Raw genomic sequence first — 20,257 nt, 5'->3', positions numbered from 1 at the left:
CGTTTCATGCAGCTCAAGGAACACAGCAGTATATTTGGGATGTTGTAGGATATTCCAAAACTCCTCACTATACCTGAAGAAGACCTACAGCAGCAATGCAGGGCACTGGAGACAGCGTTGACACATGATGACATGCGTGATATTGATGCGAGTGATTTCGGTGATGAACTGAAAGCCCTTTAAAGGTACATTTCAGCAGGATCAACTTCAAAGGCTGTTCTGGAATATATGTGCACAAATAAAATTACCACCCTCTTTCCAAACGCTTTTGTTGCTCTGCGCATACTTCTAACACTTCCTGTAACAGTTGCCAGTGGAGAACACAACTTCTCCAAGCTGGAGTTAATAAAAACACATCTATGCTCCACAATGACACAGGAGAGGCTGATTGGCCATGCAACCATCTCAATAGAGCATGAGCTAGCCCAGACTGTGGACCTTCAGGAAGCAGTTCAAATCTTTGCAACCAAGAAGACACGGAAAGCATCACTTTGATTATTTAAACAGATAAAAATGTTAGTGTTTACTATGCAGACAAGAAAAGTTACATTTGCTGTTCAGGCATTAGAAAGTGAAGTGTTACTTAAAATTTTTGAACAAGGCATTTTAAGTTGTTAGTTCTCCTTTATTGGGGTAGGTAGCAGACCATGAGAGGAGTAGAACGGGAAGAAGGCAGAATGGCGACTTTTCAAAGTTTTGGCCCAAGCGAGGGGGCATGGGAGCGTCATTTGAGCTCCCCGCCTCAGATGCCAAAATGCTATGGGCCGGCCCTGTTCTAAGTGCACTGCCCCATACTGCACTCACTGCTTCTAGTGGGGGAAATCCACCTCTGAATTGCCTGACTAATATGCATGTAAAACCTCAGCTACACCACTGCATTAACATGGGGATTCCCATTCAATATCCATAAGTTTCCCAGGGGCATGTCTGTTCAACCAAGTTAACATTAACACATACATTGTTTGGGGGGAAGGGTAAAATGTCACTTGGGGTCTGTCTACACTACAAAGAAAAACCTGTGGCACCAAGTCTAAGAGCCCAGCTCAATTGACTCAGGCTCACAGGGCTCAGGCTGCAGGGCTAAAAAAAGAAGCATAGATGCTCAGGCTGGAGCTGGAGCCTGGGCTCTGAGACCCTCCCCCCTTGTGGGTTTCAGAGCCTGGACTCCAGCATAAGCCCAAGTCAGTTGACCCAGGCTCTGTCTTGGGTTGACAGGTGTCCAGTTTTCAACCGGAATGCCCAGTTGAAAGGCCAGTCAGCCTCACCTCAGTCCCTGGAAAAATCATGGAGCAGGTCCTCAAGGAATCAATTCTGAAGCACTTAGAGGAGAGGAAAGGGATCAGGAACAGTGAGCATGGATTCACCAAGGGAAAGTCATGCCTGACTAATCTAATTGCCTTCTATGATGAGATAACTGGTTCTGTGGATGAAGGGAAAGCAGTGGATGTGTTATTCCTTGACTTTAGCAAAGCTTTTGACATGGTCTCCCACAGTATTCTTGTCAGCAAGTTAAAGAAGTATGGGCTGGATGGATGCACTATAAGGTGGGTAGAAAGTTGGCTAGATTGTTGGGCTCAACAGGTAGTGATCAATGGCTCCATGTCTAGTTGGCAGCCGGTATCTAGCGAAGTGCCCCAAGTGTCGGTTTTGTTCAATATCTTCATTAATGATCTGGAAGGTGGTGTGGATTGCACCCTCAGCAAGTTTGCGGATGACACTAAACTGGGAGGAGTGGTAGATACGCTGGAGGGTAGGGATAGAATACAGAGGGACCTAGACAAATTGGAGGATTGGGCCAAAAGAAATCTGATGAGGTTCAACAAGGACAAGTGCAGAGTCCTGCACTTAGGAAGGAAGAATCCCATGCATGGCTACAGACTAGGGACCGAATGGCTAGGCAGCAGTTCTGCAGAGAAGGACCTAGGGGTGACAGTGGACGAGAAGCTGGATATGAGTCAACAGTGTCCCCTTGTTGCCAAGAAGGCCAATGGCATTTTGGGTTGTATACATAGGGGCATAGCCAGCAGATCGAGGGACGCGATCGTTCCCCTCTATTCAACATTGGTGAGGCGTCATCTGGAGTACTGTGTCCAGTTTTGGGCCCCACACTACAAGAAGGATGTGGAGAAATTGGAGAGAGTCCAGCGAAGGGCAACGAAAATGATTAGGGGTCTGGAACACATGACTTATGAGGAGAGGCTGAGGGAACTGGGATCATTTAGTCTGCGGAAGAGAAGAATGAGGGGGGATTTGATAGCTGCTTTTAACTACCTGAAAGATGGATCCAAAGAGGATGGATCTAGACTATTCTCAGTGATAGCAGATGACAGGACAAGGAGTAATGGTCTCAAGTTGCAGTGGGGGAGATTTAGGTTGGATATTAGGAAAAACTTTTTCACTAGGAGGGTGGTGAAACACTGGAATGCGTTGCCTAGGGAGGTGGTGGAATCTCCTTCCTTAGAAGTTTTTAAGGTCAGGCTTGAGAAAGCCCTGGCTGGGATGATTTAGTTGGGGATTGGTCTTGCTCTGGGCAGGGGTTGGACTAGATGACCTCCAGAGGTCCCTTCCAACTCTGATATTCTATGATTCTATGAACACCATAAATGTATACGTTGTGTCTGTCGGAGGAAATCTGAGATGTTTAGAAAAGGTAAAAGAACATGTTGTGTAAGGGTCACGGTCACTAAAGATTATTTTAACTGAAGAGATTAAATAAATACAGTCACATCATTCCTGATGGCAAAGTACCACTCACAGCAATCCACAAAGGAAAATCCACAAGGAGATGCTATATCCCAGTCCTGTGAACAATGACATGCGCCTCTCCAGATCTACTTCAAGGGTTGTCATTCAAGTTCATGTTAGTCAAGAACTAGACCCCTTTCCCACTTAGCCCATCTAAACATCACTGATCTGTATCAATTGTCATTAAATACACAGAAGGAGAATATCATATTAAAATATTTTCAGCTCTATTATCCAAAAACACTGATTTACAGCAGAATCCAGCAGTCAGGGACTAGGACTGCCAGTCAGGAGGTCTGAATTAGGAACATAGGCCTGGGTCACTGATCCGGGACCCTGCTATCGCAGGCAATCCTGTCATATAATCCCATTCATTAGCTCCTAGTCTCAGCTCTGCCACTGACTTGCAACAATAAATTGGGCAAGTCATCTACCCTTCCTGTGACTCAGTTCCCCATCTGCAGAATAACAATAATGATGGGCTAGCCACTTATGTGACCAAGGGATGAAACGTGTTGAGTGGGATGGTCATGTAGTAGGTGCTCAGATCAGCAGTGTGGCCAGATATCTGACCATCAAGCAAAGTAACACTGAAGTTGAAAGAAATTTGTCTACTTAAAAGTTGTAGCGTTAGATGCACCTAAGAGTAAGACTTAGGAATGTGGTTTTAGGAGCTCGTGTGATTGTCTGGTTATTCTGCTCCTTTATGCCATATGTTAGTAAACTGCATAAGCACTTATGGAGGTGATCCTTTTACCTTTCTCTCTAGCACCCCCCTACTCACCTTTTTAAGCTGGGGCTGGGGGGAATAAACATTACATAACAGTCTAAAGCAGTGAGACTCAGACTGAGACCCGGGAGTCGCAAGTGGCTCTTTAATGTGTCTCCTGTGGCTCTTTGCAGCACGATATTAAAACACTGTGTGATCTGATTATTAACCAATCAGGATGCTTTTACTATGTTATTAACCAATTGAAGAATACTTGGTCAGCCTTTTTGCTGTGACAATGATGTATATATTAATAAAAACAGTAAATGAAACAATGAATTCACACAACTGTGGCTCTTTTGGGTAACGTTGATGGCTAATTTGGCTCCTGAACCACTGAGGTCTGAGTATCACTGGTCTAAAGCAAGGACTGTAAACAGGCTGAATAAAGTCTCTAGGCCCCAATCCTGCGAGATGCCGATTGCCGTCAGTTCCGAGCTTTTCACAGGATCAGGTTCTCACTTTGCATGTCTGAACTCTGCCCCCCGCCCCAATCACCAACACCACCAGTCACTGTTGACTGTAAGGTGAGTGCTGCTTTCAGAAGGCTCCCAGGATCAGGCCCTTTAGATGTAAGACCGCTTGCTAATAAAGGGTCAAACTATGGCACCGCACAGAGAAGTAAGGTGGTGCAAGGCACCCTCTGACACCCCATACAGGAGGTAGCAGCATGTGGAGGGACATAGCCTATGCAGAGCTGGTACATTCGTCCTCTACACAAGTTGGTGGGGTGGGGAGGGGAATGAGAGAGGAGACATGGTTCCAACCCCCAGGCCGGGAAGTAATGACCAGTGTACCTGCCGCAATGCTCCATGGGATCTAGCATAGGTTACTTCCCCCTTGGAGAAAGGGAAAACCCAGGACTCTGAAAAACACAGACTTCCTTCTGATCTGCTCCATGGCCAGCACAACAAAGAACAAAGCCACCATTTAGTCCTAGTTGAGAATACACGGTCCAACCCAGTGAAGTACTGAGCATGTTTTGATTTCAGTGGGATCTGCAAATACAGTGCACAGGCAGCACCTTGCTGGGCTGAATGCATATTTCAATCAATCATAAAAACCAGGCCTATTCTATTGTTCAGTTCAGCTCCTGCAGTGTTAAGCACAGTATAAGAATTCTGATAGACAGAAAGGCCAATCTGACAGTCAAAAAATGGATGGTGACATTTTTAGGGTACCCACACACATTGACTGTATAAGGATACTTGGGTGCAGCAGCTCAAGGACCGTTAACACTGTGTCTTACAGGCTCATAGTCATTCTAGAAGGAGCCCTAATGGCTCAAGCTGAAAATGCAAACATAAAAGAATCACCCCTGACATGTCTATGGTGAGCGTTTTTATAATGGTATTTCAAGAATAACTGGATTATCTGTTCCAATCTTTAACTGTAACTTGCTCCACTTTTTTCTATAATTCCCAAGTTTATATTTCTTGTACTTTGCCAACCCCCAGCTCCACACTCTTCTCCTGCCCTAGAATGGAGACACTCAACATCTCTCATGGCCATTGGGCTCCTCCCTTGTGTGGCCTGTTTTACGTCATCCCCTTCTGCTTGGGGAGGAAGAAGGCATTTCACACTGGTCACCAGGCAGGGCTGGTCTACAGCCTGCTCTTAAAGGCCCCATCTATTCCAACAGCTACAACCGAGTCACAAGATCCAGATACAACAGTTCAAAGCTACGGTCCAATTCCCTAACTGGTTAAAACCCTGGAGTGTCCAAGACGTTATAATACCCATAATACCGACACACAGCTCAGTGCTGTCTGTGCTACAACTGTTCACCATGTGGTAACTGAATTCCCTGGCTCGGTTATGGCTGGAGAGTGGATGGAGCCTTATTCTCCTTTCGCTTTGTCACTCAATACCTTGGGAAGCACAACTCAAGCTCCTGCCACTTCATAAAGGCTTGATTTACTTTTCGGGAGGCCCTGCTGCCTGAGTGAACTCGGATTTCTGAACTACTGCCTGCTGGATGGCCCAGGGGACTAGGACCCTTTCACCTGTATGGCTGGCTCTACTCCATTTCTGGTCGGCTGTGACTAAAAGCCGTTACCTTCCAATGACCATCAGTGGCCTGTGTCAGAACATGGAACACAGCAGGTGGAATTTTGAAAGAGGCACTGACAGCACCAACCGCTGCTGGGCAGCTTCTCTTCCCTCTGCAGGAAACTCCTCCTTGTGTGTAACTGACAGGCACCCAGTGTGCTGCTCCATCCCCTCCTTGTGTGTAACTGACACACACCCAGTGTGCTCCTCCATCCCCTCCTTGTGTGTAACTGACAGGCACTCAGTGTGCTGCTCCATCCCCTCCTTGTGTGTAACTGACACGCACCCAGTGTGCTCCTCCATCCCCTCCTTGTGTGTAACTGACAGGCACCCAGTATGCTGCTCCATCCCCTCCTTGTGTGTAACTGACACGCACCCAGTGTGCTGCTCCATCCCCTCCTTGTGTGTAACTGACACGCACCCAGTGTGCTGCTCCATTCCCTCCTTGTGTGTAACTGACACGCACCCAGTGTGCTGCTCCATCCCCATCTAGTGGTGGCTGGGCTACATATAAAGGTTGATGAGCCTGCTACAGTCTTAGGTAACAGCTGTGTCTTTTAGTTCAGCCAGTAGAGGTTGATGCTTTAAGACCCACAGGTCAGTTTCAGTCCCCGCTGCTGCTGACTCAGCCAGGATGCAGCATTATGTTTGCATACCCACTCCAACACAGGGCTCCAGAGATACCCATAACAGCAGATTAACTTTGAAAAAGGCATCTTCATCTTCCCTTGTTGCTTGTCTGTTGACGACCTTCAGGACTGTTTTTGGTCACCTCCTCTTCTCTCTCGTTACCTCTCTGATATCTACTACAACCTCTATGAATGACCCTGAGATGTACTTTTCTGGACCAGGCTCTCCCCAGCTGCCCAGTATCTCCCCCGCAGTATCTCCCCCCAGCTATCTGTCACATCCCCCACCCCACCCCTGACATCCTCAATCTGTGTCTTTTTGAAATTTTTTTCCTTTTGCTCCTCTCCTCTACCACTGATGATGGCTCCACAATCCTTACTGCACCCCAGGCTCCTAATTCTCCTCTCACTCTCCATCTCTCACCTACCCAGTTTCTTGCTATATTGTGGCATTTCTTCCTCCTTTATATGACTAAGTTATCCTCTAGAAGTGATCGTCCTTTAGGCAGTTCTGGGACACGGTACAAGGGAAGGATGGGGTACAGAAGCCTTCTACTGCTTGTGCTGTATATGCTGTGTGAATAAACAGAAGTCTTTTGTTTCCAAAACCTCAATAGGGCATCTTTCAATGAGGCAGGATGACCAGTGACCATAAAGTAGAGGTGGAAATTAAGAGGCTTAACGTCCAAGCCCAGGAAGGAATGACTAGCTATGACTGTGATTCTTGGCCATTTCGGGGGAGAGAGCTGAGATCTTCCACTCCAATTTCCAAAATATGAGGGAGTAGGAAAACAATATTCCCTGAAACGACCAAGAATCATAAAAGACCCTGCATCAAAAAGTGATGATGAAAAGCTATGCCTAATGTACACGACAGATAAGAGACACCAGAGAAGACATTGCATTATGTAGCAACCTGCCACTGGATCGGGAACAGACTTTGCTGACAAACAGAAACAGGAGATCACACAGTGTAAAGTGCCATCCTGAGCAGACCATACCTCCTGCTGACACACAAGCAGTCTGTCTCTTCCTTACACTTTGGCAACACTTGTATAGTTTGCTCTGCCACTGATAAGAGGAAGCATGGCCTGGTGGTTAGGGCACTAGTCTAGGACTTAGAAAACCTGGGTTCACAGATGTCATGGGTGACCTTGGCACTTATTGCTCAGCGCCTCATATCGCTATTGCACATATGGGGATAACAGCACCACCTTGCCTCACAGAATCATAGACGAGCTTTGAAAGAGATCTCAGGAGGTCATCTAGTCCAACCCCCTGTTCAAAGCAGGACCAACCCCAACTAAATCATCCCAGCTAGGGCTTTGTCAAGTTGGGCCTTAAAAACTTCTAAGGATGGTGTGATAAATGAAGGTGGGGAAGGGGTAGCTTCCTTTTATGGACACCCAGCCAGCCAGTTAGCTATAAAAACCCTCTTGGTAGCTGTTCTCTACTTGCTTTACCTGTAAAGGGTTTTAAAAGCCCATAGGTAAAAAGAAGAGAGTGGACACCTGACCAAAAGAGCCAATGGGAGGGCTAGAATTTTTTTTAAAATTGGGAAAAATCTTTCCCTTTGTCTGTCTGTAGTTGTTCTCCAGAGAGAGGAGACACAGAGCAGGAACAGGGTTAAACTATGCTATAGGAAGCTTTAAACCAGGTATGAAAAATCATCAAATCATACCTAGGAATTGCTTATCTGAAACCCCAGATATGTAAGTAAATCAGAGAATGTCTAGGAAGACATGATTAGGATTATTTCTTTTATTTCTTATTGGCTTGTGGACTCCTCTGTGCTAACCCCAGATGCTTTTGTTTTGCTTGTAACCATTAAGCTGGACCCCAAGAAGGTTATTCTTGACATTTTATTTTTGTAAGCGGGTTTTTAAAATCTAGCAAAACCTATGTTCCAGAGGTATTTTCTTTCTTTTTGTTTTTAATAAAATTTACCTTTTTAAATAACAGGATTGGGCTTTTTATGTGTCCTAAGAGGTTTGTGCATATGTTGTTTAACTAGCTGGTGGCAATAGCTGGTTTCCTTTGTTTTCTTTCTCAGCTCTTCCCCGGAGGGAGGGGGTGAAAGGGCTTGAGGATACCCCACAGGAAGGAATTCCCAAGTGCACCTTTCTGGGTTCTCAAAAGGGGGTTTTTGCACTTGGGTGGTGGCAGCATCTATCCATCCAAGGTCAGAGAGAAGCTGTAACCTTGGGAGTTTAATACAAGACTGGAGTGGCCAGTATTAATTTTTAGAATCCTTGCGGGCCCCCACCTTCTGCACTCGAAGTGCCAGAGTGGGGAATCAGCCTTGACAGATGGAGATTCCACCACCTCCCTAGGTAACCCATTCCAGTGCTTCACCACCCTCCTACTGAAATAGTTTTTCCTAATATCCAACGTAACTAAACCTCCCCCACTACAACTTGAGACCACTGATCCTTGTTCTGTCATCTGCCACCACTGAGAACCGCCTAGCTCCATCCTCTCTGGAACCACCCTTCAGGTGGTTGAAGGCTGCTATCAAATCCCCCCTCACTCTTCTCTTCTGCAGACTAAACAAATCCATTTCCCTCAGCCTCTCCTCATAAGTCATGTGCCCCAGCCCCCTAATCATTTTCCTTGCCCTCCACTGGACTCTCCAATTTGTCCACATCCTTTCTGTAGTGGGGGGGCCCAAAACTGGACGCAATACTCCAGATGTGGCCTCACCAGTGCCGAACAGAGGGGAATAATCACTTCCCTCGATCTGCTGGCAATGCTCCTACTTATACAGCCCAAAATGCTGTTAGCCTTCTTGGACAAAAGGGCACTCTGTTGACTCATATCCAACTTCACAGGGGTGTTGTGAGAGGTGCTCAAATACTGCACAGCTGGGGGCCAGATAAGCACCTAAAATAGTCAGAGCTGAACTGCCCGGCGTGTAAATCAGCACAACATTTAACCTACTGCTTTTGGTTTGTAGAGAATCCTGTAAAATACAAGTGTTCCCACTACATAATCCCTCCACTCTGCCCACCTACTCTGTTCTTGTGAGCAGCTTGCATGTTTCAGGACCCCCAATGGAACCCAAGAACAGAGCAAGTGGCAAAGATATACACATGATAACTGCAAATAAGCCCATCCAACCGGCTTTACTTTTACTGTGATGGGTCACTCAGCAAAGAAACAGGGATTTTATTATATTTACCATCTTCATGTAAGAACACTGACTTGTTTTCAAGTAGCTGTATGCTTTGGGAGTTTTTTAATTCGAGGATAGGGGGCATGGATCAGTGTTCACATTGCACTCCCCATCAGTACCCGGCCCTAGCCAGGGAGCTAATGATCCAACCAGCAGACCAAATTCTGTTTTGAATCCCGGCCACGTGCCACCTGAGGCATGTTGCGCATATGCTACAAAAAAGAATTTGAGGATAGGGTAAGTGTTGGCTCTTTAACTTTCATAGTAGCTGTTATAGTCTTTAAGTGAGTTGTTGCACTAATTAATGTTTTAGGTATTTCTTTTTTAAATGTAATGTCACTGTTAGAACCATCTATCATTGAACAAACAGGACACACAGCGTTATGTGGAATCATTTCTTCCTTGGATGAGCCGGTGACTTGGCCTATGCTGCTATGCTTTATGTCACCAAGATCCCCCAACAGAATTATTTCCTTGTAAATCACAGAAGCTCATCTATTATTATGAATGAATCACTCTGCTATGAATGATTGCAGCAGCATTCCAAAGAACACCTTCTAACAGCATCTGTTAACGTTCCAAGAATATCAGATAAGTTAATTTCATCACTGCAGATAAGCTAGTTAGTTCTTTAAGAAAAGAAATTTCCACATCAACTCACAAACTAGGATTCAAATTCTGTTTTATGCAACCAGCAAGGACGTTGGTAATATCAAGGCAAAAGGTGGAGCAGAGTCAATCTTCTTCCTGCAGCATAGCATACTCTGACCATTCCTTTGGGGTTGTCCTCTTGTTTATATATGGTGCATGCTTCAATTAATAGCAGGCACACAAAAAACAGACAAGGACACCCAACTTCACAAACTCCTCTTGGATGCCAAGGAATTTGCAGCACAGCGTAAGTTATAAACAAAAACAGCAACTCATTTAATCTGTTAGTGAGGAAATCTGGTTTGAAAACTAACATTCATTATTCTCAAAAACAACAAGGAGTCCTTGTGGCACCTTAAAGACTAACAAAAGTGCCACAAAGACTCCTTGTTGTTTTTGCTCATACAGACTAACATGGCTACCACTCTGAAACTATTCATTATTCGGAGGTTTAAAATCTAATCAAGAAAGGCTCAAGACTTAAAAATAAAATTGGCTATAGACCCAGCCAGTTGATTCAGCAAGAGACCGGCCAGACTGTATGGATCCATTGCAGAATATGTCTCTCACATGGCACCCAGCCACATGGGCAACAGCAGAGCCTCATGCATGTAAGCAGTCCATAACACTCTGTGCACGCCATCCCTAAATGCTGCAATGAACTGATTACAGTGTGCTGAACACCACAGCTCTCCACAAATCCATGGGCATTGTGGGTACCCAACATCTTTAAAGATCTGAGCCTTTCTCAGCCTGTGGAGATAAACAGCCAGTGAAAGTATCTTCCCTTCCACGAATGCAGAGCTGCTGTGTTTTGTACAGCTTCATGGAACAGGTAGGGAGAGCAAGGAGACTACACCTCAGAGGCAGGTGTAGGAACCAGGGGCAACTGAGTGACAAAGGGACAGGTTGAGGGGCTGGAAAGCTGAAGGAATCCTGGGGCAACCTCAGCAGGTGGTGGGCATGCAAGCCCTTTGAGAAGGAAGAGACGGTTAGAATCATAGAATCATAGAATATCAGAGTTGGAAGGGACCTCAGGAGGTCATCTAGTCCAACCCCCTGCTCAAAGCAGGACCAACACCAACTAAATCATCCCAGCCAGGGCTTTCTCAAGCCTGACCTAAAAAACTTCTAAAGAAGGAGATTCCACCACCTCCCTAGGTAACGCATTCCAGTGTTTCACCACCCTCCTAGTGAAAAAGGTTTTCCTAATATCTGACCTAAACCTCCCCCACTGCAACTTGAGACCATTACTCCTTGTTCTATCATCTGCTACCACTGAGCACAGTCTAGATCCATCCTCTTTGAAACCCCCTTTCAGGTACTTGAAAGCAGCTATCAAATCCCCCCTCATTCTTCTCTTCCGCAGACTAAACAATCCCAGTTCCCTCAGCCTCTCCTCGTAAGTCATGTGTTCCAGTCCCCTAATCATTTTGTTGCCCTCCGCTGGACTCTTTCCAATTTTTCCACATCCTTCTTCTAGTGTGGGGCCCAAAACTGGACACAGTGCTCCAGATGACGCCTCACCAATGTTGAATAGAGGGGAATGATCGCATCCCTCGATCTGCTGGCAATGGCCCTACTTATAAACCCCAAAATGCCATTGGCCTTCTTGGCAACAACGGTACACTGTTGACTCATATCCAGCTTCTCATCCACTGTAACCCCTACGTCCTTTTCTGCAGAACTGCTGCCTACCATTCTGTCCCTAGTCTGTAGCGGTGCATGGGATTCTTCCTTCCTAAGTGCAGGACTCTGCCTTCTCCTTGTTGAACCTCATCAGATTACTTTTGGTCCAATCCTCTAATTTGTCTAGGGCCCTCTGTATCCTATCCCTCCCCTCCAGCGTATCTACCTCTCCTCCCAGTTTAGTGTCATCTGCAAACTTGCTGAGGGTGCAATCCACACCATCCTCCAGATCATTAATGAAGATATTGAACAAAACCGGTCACAGGACCGACCCTTGGGGCACTCTGCTAGATACCGGCTGCCAACTAGACATGGAGCCATTGATCACTACCTGTTGAGCCCAACAATCTAGCCAACTTTCTACCCACCTTGTAGTCCATTCATCCAGCCCATGCTTCTTTAACTTGCTGGCAAGAATATTGTGGGAGACCGTGTCAAAAGCTTTGCTAAAGTCAAGGAACAACACTTCCACTGCTTTCCCCTCATCCGCCGAGGCAGTTATCTCATCATAGAAGGCAATTAGATTAGTCAGGCATGACTTGCCCTTGGTGAATCCATGCTGACTGTTCCTGATCACTTTCCTCTCCTCTAAGTGCTTCAGAATTGATTCCTTGAGGACATGCTCCATGACTTTTCCAGGGACTGAGGAGAGGCTGACTGGCCTGTAGTTCCCAGGATCCTCCTTCTTCCCTTTTTTAAAGATGGGCACTACATTAGCCTTTTTCCAGTCATCCGGGACTTCCCCCGATCGCCATGAGTTTTCAAAGATAATGGCCAATGCTCTGCAATCACATCCACCAACTCCTTTAGCACTCTCGGATGCAGCGCATACAGCCCCATGGACTTGTGCTCGTCCAGCTTTTCTAAATGGTCCCGAACCACTTCTTTCTCCACAGAGGGCTGGTCACCTCCTCCCCATGCTGTGCTGCCCGGTGCAGTAGTCTGGGAGCTGACCTTGTTCATGAAGACAGAGGCAAAAAAAGCATTGAGTACATTAGCTTTTTCCACATCCTCTGTCACTAGGTTGCCCCCCTCATTCAGTAAGGGGCCCACACTTTCCTTGGCTTTCTTCTTGTTGCCAACATACCTGAAGAAACCCTTCTTGTTACTCTTAACATCTCTTGCTAGCTGCAACTCCAGGTGTGATTTGGCCTTCCTGATTTCACTCCTGCAGGCCCAAGCAATATTTTTATACTCTTCCCTGGTCATTTGTCCAATCTTCCACTTCTTGTAAGCTTCTTTTTTGTGTTTAAGATCAGCAAGGATTTCACTGTTAAGCCAAGCTGGTCGCCTGCCATATTTATGATTCTTTCTACACATCGGGATGGTTTGTCCCTGTAACCTCAATAAGGATTCTTTACAATACAGCCAGCTCTCCTGGACTCCTTTCCCCCTCATGTTTATTCTCCCAGGGGATCCTGCCCATCAGTTCCTTAAGGGAGTCAAAGTCTGCTTTTCTGAAGTCCAGGGTCCGTATTCTGCTGCTCTCCTTTCTTCCCTGTGTCAGGATCCTGAACTCGACCATCTCATGGTCACTGCCTCTCAGATTCCCATCCACTTTCGCTTCCCCTACTAATTCTTCCCGGTTTGTGAGCAGCAGGTCAAGAAGAGCTCTGCCCCTAGTTGGTTCCTCCAGCACTTGCACCAGGAAATTGTCCCCTACATTTTCCAAAAACTTCCTGGATTGTCTGTGCACCGCTGTATTGCTCTCCCAGCAGATATCAGGATTATTGAAGTCGCCCATGAGAACCAGGGCGTGCAATCTAGTAACGTCCATGAGTTGCAGGAAGAAAGCCTCGTCCACCTCATCCCCCAGGTCCGGTGGTCTATAGCAGACTCCCACCCCGGCAACCTGAGCGCCGGCAAACAGCTGTTTGGCAGCAGGGGGGAGCGCTGGGAAGGAGGGGGAGGGACAGGAATACGGCACACTTGAGGGAGGAGGCAGGGAAGAGGCGGGGAAGGAGGGAGCTTGGTTGCTGGTGTGGGCGGAGCCTGCAGCAGGAGCCCCAGGACCCAGCAGAACCAAGCTTCTGCCCCCGCAGCTGCCCTGCCCTGGGGGCCCCTGTCGTTGGGGGGCCCCATGCCAGGGCACCCTGTGTTTCACTATAAATCTGCCTCTGCTGACTGCTGTTTAAATCAAACCCTGCAATCTGGGATGCAAGACCCGCCACCTCTACATTCCAGTCCCTCCAATATTTTACAATTTATTCCTGTCAAACTGTAATTTACTACAGAAATAAACTCTGCCATAGCTGAGATTACTAATTAGGGCTCCCAGATTACATCATCCTCTTATTCCTTTTTATTAAACTTCCGTTCTCATCTGACAGTGATATGGATCAGCAAGCAAGGGGGGTGAGAAAACCTGGATTTGTGCTGGAAATGGCCCACCTTGATTATCATGCACATTGTAGGGAGAGTGGTCACTTTGGATGAGCTATTAGCAGCAGGAGAGTGAGTTTGTGTGTGTATGGGGGTGGGGGGGATGTGAGAAAACCTGGATCTATGCAGGAAATAGCCCGACTTGATTATGTAAAGAGTTGTCACTTTGGATGGGCTAGCACCAGCAAGAGAGTGAATTTGTGTGGGGGGGTGGAGGGTGAGAAAACCTGGATTTGTGCTGGAAATGGCCCACCTGTTGATCACTTTAGATAAGCTATTACCAGCAGGACAGTGGGGTGGGAGGAGGTATTGTTTCATATTCTCTGTGTGTATATAAAGTCTGCTGCAGTTTCCACGGTATACATCTGATGAAGCGAGCTGTAGCTCACGAAAGCTCATGCTCAAATAAATTGGTTAGTCTCTAAGGTGCCACAAGTACTCCTTTTCTTTTTGCCAATACAGACTAACACGGCTGTTCCTCTGAAACCTGTAGGGAGAGTGTTCACTTTGGAAAAGCTATTACCAGCAGGAGAGTGAGTTTGTGTGTGTGGTTTTTGGAGGGGGGTGAGGGGGTGAGAGAACCTGGATTTGTGCAGGAAATGGCCCACCTTGATTATCATACACATTGTGAAGAGAGTTGTCACTTTGGATGGGCTATTACCAGCAGGAGAGTGAGTTTGTGTGTGTGGGGGGGGGGGGGGTGGACGGTGAGAAAACCTGGATTTGTGCTGGAAATGGCCCAACTTGATGATCACTTTAGATAAGCTATTACCAGCAGGACAGTGGGGTGGGAGGAGGTATTGTTTCATGATCTCTGTGTGTATATAATGTCTGCTGCAGTTTCCACGGTATGCATCCGATGAAGTGAGCTGTAGCTCATGAAAGCTCATGCTCAAATAAATTGGTTAGTCTCTAAGGTGCCACAAGTCCTCCTTTTCTTTTTGCGAATACAGACTAACACGGCTGTTACTCTAAAAAATGCCAGTAGCATTTCCCTCCCAAGTTCCATTACAATGCTGAAATTTCATGACTTCCTGGAATACCTACAATTAATATCTAAACCCATTTCTAAATATTTTAATATTCCTTTCCCTTTCACAGATCTCTGCTCTTCAGGCTTTCTAACATGCATCAAGTTCTCTTTTATTTAAAGCCATTTATTTCTGGCATGAATAAAACCAGCTGAAGTTTGGAATATGTTTGTTAGGTTTTGAATGTTTCAAACCTCGCATGAGGCTAACCTCTTTGGGAAGGAGAGGAGGAAACTAAACAAATAAGAAGGTGCTTTAGGATTGGATGCAAATGTCAGTAGATTGGGCCATGGAAGCAGCAAAACTCTGCAGGGTGAACTCTAGCAGGGCCTAATCCAAAGCCCATTGAAGTCTACAGAAAGACTCCTAAGCCAAGATCCTCATATGCGTTTAGACACCTAACTCCCACTGATTTCAACAGGAGTTAGACACCTAAATACCTCTGAGTATCTGGGCCCCACTGACTTCAATGAGCATTAGATCTGGTCCAAAGTTTCCTACTGTGGGAGGGGATTAAGAAAGGAAATGGAGCTTGTAGTATATTAGATCTACGGAGGCAAGAGCCATCAGCATGGGCTGCTCCTCCATGGGACATCACTGCTCCCTGGCACCATGGACTTTGAAGTACTTGTGCTGCTACGGCCTGGGATCCCTTGCCCAGAGAGAACCCAGTGGGACATACTTATCCAAGCTGTATTAAGTTCTGGATGGATTTCCACCTACACCCATTCTGCATAGGCAAAAAGAGATTTGCCTACAGAAGCAGAGGACTCTGATGTATTTTTAGTAGGGCGAGAATACATAGGTACAGTGCCTTGCACCAGCTGCTTTGAACCAGTATATGGAGCTGTAATGGAACTTTTGTACCAGTGTCACTGGGATGGGGTCACATTCCCCTAATAAGGTACTCACAAAAGCAACAGATTCACTTCATCATCATGAATATATAGAAAAAGAAGTGGTTGAGAAATGGAAATACCACATTGGATCAGAGCACTGAGCCACCCAGTTCAAAGTCCTGTTTCTCATGGTGGCCCGTACCAATTGCTTCGTGACAGAAACCTGTAGTGGACAGTTACTGAATAACCTGTCCATAAGGGAAATTTTTTCCTGACCCCTAGCAATTGGTTTATGCCCTGAAGCATGAAAGTTTACAACCCTTAAAATATTTTAGCCTCTCTAATTAACTGAGGATATTCTCCTTATCCATATAAAAGTCTGATCTTTTTATAATCCTATGGGTTACAGATTGGGAAATGAGGCACAGAAAAGATAATGCTAAAATGTTCCAAAGTGACCTCTGCTTTTGGACACACAACTTGAGCTACTTAAGGCCTGGAACCACTCAGCACCCAGCACTCCTCCTAAAGTCAACAGGGGCTGTAGGTGCACAGACTTTCTGAAAACAGGCCCAAGGCCTCTGAACCAGAACACCCAAAGCGGCAGGCCACTCTGGAATATTTTAGCCTAAGCACCTCACCCCAAGTCACCCAGCACATAAGTGGCAGAGCTGGGAGCAGAACCCCTTCTCCTCACAACTAGCCCCGTGCCCTAAACTAAGGTGAGAACATGCCTCCCAGGGGAGGAAGCTCTGTGATGTTTCCCTTGTAGGGTTTCCTCCATATTCTTCTTCCAGGGCATGAGGTTTGCCCCCAGCCTGATTCTACAGAGGCAGCATGGATTCTAGCACACAATTCCCTGGAGATTAACAGGAATCTTGTGGATCTATCGCATGGTGGCCCTGTGCACCTAACCCAACTTTGGGGGACCCTGCAGCTTACCTGAGCTCTACGGGCTCCCTCCTCCTGCAGCAACCCTCAGGGCCCCCTTTAATGTGGGTTCTCTGGAGGAGAAAGGACACCCCAGGAGTGTTAATACAGCAGTACATCCTATCAACATGAGTGCAGAATACCCAGGGGTGGTGGGGAGGGAACAATAAATGTGAGCCCCAATGCACCTGCCTCACCCCCTTCCTACCCTAGGATCTCTGGGACTGAACTGAGCCATCCGGGGGAGAGGCCACTGCTTTCCCTCACAGCTTTCCATGCTGAGGGTCCTAGCCACACCTATGTATTACGATCAGGTACCCCTGGGTCTTCAAACATGTTACCAACAACCCCTCCCTTGGCCAGCCAGCATACTGGAACATTAACCCCCGCCACGTCCGTGCCCAAAGGGCAGCTGGACAGTCTGTCCATCCATTACATGCCAAGAGCGGGGTTGGGGACTCCTGCACAAGTTGGGGTAGGGGATATATCCATCCAGATCCAGACCCTGCCTGGAGCTGTGTGCTGAGAACCTCCCTGGCATCCCCTACAGAGCAGGGCCCGGCTCCCCAGAGCTCTGCCCACTCCCCCCGGTCTCTGTGCCGAGCCCCCCTGGTATCCCCTGCAGAGCTGGGCCCGGCTCCCCGGAGCTCTGCCCCCCATCTCTGCACTGAGCCCTCCCTGGTATCCCCTGCAGAGCAGGGCCCGGCTCCCCGGAGCTCTGCCCACTCCCCCCGGTCTCTGTGCTGAGCCCCCCAGGCATCCCCTGCAGAGCTGGGCCCGGCTCCCCGGAGCTCTGCCCCCCCATCTCTGCACTGAGCCCTCCCTGGCATCCCCTGCAGAGTGGGGCCCGGCTCCCCGGAGCTCTGCCCCCCATCTCTGCACTGAGCCCTCCCTGGTATCCCCTGCAGAGCAGGGCCCGGCTCCCCGGAGCTCTGCCCCCCATCTCTGTGCTGAGCCCTCCCTGGCATCCCCTGCAGAGCTGGGCCCGGCTCCCCGGAGCTCTGCCCCCCATCTCTGCACTGAGCCCTCCCTGGTATCCCCTGCAGAGCTGGGCCCGGCTCCCCGGAGCTCTGCCCACTCCCCCCGGTCTCTGTGCTGAGCCCCCCAGGCATCCCCTGCAGAGCTGGGCCTGGCTCCCCGGAGCTCTGCCCCCCATCTCTGCGCTGAGCCCTCCCTGGTATCCCCTGCAGAGTGGGGCCCGGCTCCCACGGGGGACGTGGTTGGACACTTACATGCTCAGTCTCTCTTGCTGCAGCCTGTTTAACAGCCTCACCAGCACCACAGCCTCTCCCGCTCTGGCCGCCAGCCCTGGCTGTTACCCTCGTTCCCGTAGCAACCAGGGCCTGCCAGCCCTCCAGCAGGGAGCTTTAGCGGCAGGCTCTGGGCTCCATGGCAACTGTAGGGACCCCGGCAAGGGCGGAGGCCCAACGGAGGAGGCGGAGGCTGGTGCTTGGGGCCCTGCAGGAGAGGACAGCTTCTTAAGGGGCCCCCACCCATTGTATTTGATTGTCATGAATGGAGGTTATAGGGAGGGGAGAGCTGGATTAACCTTTTGTGGGCCCCGGCTCCAAACATATTTGTGGGCCCCTAAGTCGTCACTGTGGGCTCCGAGTGTGGTCCTGGTGTGGCAGGGCCATTGCTGCCCTAGTGTCCCCGGTCCTGAATCTCAGAGACATTTTTCATTTTGCTCACACACCTCTACATGACTAGCTGCACTGCCATACACAGGTCCCTCAGCCCCCAGTTCTTCTCATTGCGCTCTACACCCATGTGCATTTACCAGTGTCCACAGTAAGCAGAACTTTCATAGTGATCAGAGAAACTCCCCACAGATTTATCTCCTTCCTCATTCAGCCCTTCTCTAGCCATGTCTCCAGTACCACCCTATGTCACCAGTCACTGTGTGTGGTCCTAGTCTCAGCTCAAAGATCCAAAGCCAGCAGATACCTGATCAATTCTGACAAATCCCTTCCCCAGCGCCCATCCCGCCATTTGAGCAAGCCACTTGCAAACACCATTTCCCCAAAGTGAGGACTTAGCCCTTGGGAATCTGAACACACCAGCCTTTCTCCCTCTGCTCCCATCTACATGCTAGTCTACTGCCTGGTCACCACTACCTCTCCCCATACTAGTTTCCTTTCTACTTTGGACATGCTCCCCGACCAGCTAGGGCTATTTTGCCGCTGCAAGCCTGACCTGCTTCCTCCTTCCCCGCTCCCCTTGACATTCCTTTCCTACTGGTGACCTCTGTTCCTTGAGGTTAACTCCAGTTTCTTTATCTGCTCTAGCTTAATGGCCCCCAGTATCACAAAGCCATCTGCAGCTTCTCTGGCTATAGCCATGGGGCCAATTGCCCGAGGCCAGCCTTAGATCACTGCAGCTACTAGTCAAGGAAGGGGTGGCTATTCCAAGGCCGTGCATTCTTGAACCTTGCAACAGCGGCACCAGGGACTCTAAATCCTCAGCTCTGGCCCTAGGCAGCTGCAGACTCTGCAGTTATGCACTTCCCTCCTCTAGGCCATGGCTTTATATACCTGAGATGCCCATCACCTGCAGCAGAGGCCACGAATTCCCACCCACCCCTCAGCTAGCACATAGTCGTGCAGAAAGTGCAGCCTGAATGATTTTGGAGACTGGGGTGCCAGGAGTTCCCATCCCTGAGCAGCAGCTCTGCAACAAGCTCACATGGACCCGCTCCACTGTGGGACCAGGACCCTATGAAGACAGTGAGTGTATAACCAGTTCTGTCCAAGGCCTCTTGAAGTGAGTGGGAGTATTTTCGTTGTCTTTAATGGGTAGTGTATAGAAGCAAAGTACCCCATTCTAGACTCTGGGAGCAAAGTGCATTCTATGGTGCACTCCTTTACTATGGTATCATATAATCATAGAATATCATGGTTGAAAGGGACCTCAGGAGGTCATCTAATCCGACCCCCTGCTCAAAGCAGGACTGATCCCCAATTAAATCATCCCAGCCAGGGCTTTGTCAAGCCTGACCTTAAAAACTTCTAAGGAAGGAGATTCTACCACCTCCCTAGGGAACGCATTCCAGTGTTTCACCACCCTCCTAGTGAAAAAGTTTTTCCTAATATCCAACCTAAACCTCCCCCACTGCAACTTGAGACCATTACTCCTTGTCCTGTCCTCTTCTACCACTGAGAATAGTCTAGAACCATCCTCTCTGGAATCACCTCTCAGGTAGTTGAAAGCAGCTATCAAATCCCCCCTCATTCTTCTCTTCTGCAGGCTAAACAATCCCAGTTCCCTCAGCCTCTCCTCATAAGTCATGTGTTCCAGACCCCTAATCATTTTTGTTGCCCTTCGCTGGACTCTCTCCAATTTATCCACATCCTTCTTGTAGTGTG

The 20,257-nt window shown here is 48.1% G+C and overlaps 1 protein-coding gene across 11 annotated transcripts in view; it reads right to left on the bottom strand.

Annotated features, from left to right (window-relative positions):
* HYDIN (HYDIN axonemal central pair apparatus protein) overlaps positions 1 to 18,217 on the bottom strand; it is a 451,680-nt gene extending 433,463 nt beyond the window's left edge. For 10 of the 11 annotated variants that reach the window (XR_012664515.1, XR_012664516.1, XM_048816820.2 and 7 more), the window contains exon 1: positions 18,125 to 18,217. The gene's annotated coding sequence lies outside the window, so the exon portion shown is untranslated. Of the gene's footprint in view, positions 1 to 16,904; positions 16,967 to 18,124 lie in introns of all 11 variants that reach the window. The other variant, XM_075118257.1, reaches the window with a different exon arrangement.
* Positions 18,218 to 20,257: the final 2,040 nt, after the last annotated feature.

Source organism: Caretta caretta, chromosome 12 (assembly GCF_965140235.1).
Source record: "Caretta caretta isolate rCarCar2 chromosome 12, rCarCar1.hap1, whole genome shotgun sequence".
NCBI classification, from domain to species: domain Eukaryota; kingdom Metazoa; phylum Chordata; order Testudines; family Cheloniidae; genus Caretta; species Caretta caretta.
Note: the sequence above shows the minus strand (reverse complement) of the source record. Positions and strands in the feature narration are given on the sequence as shown.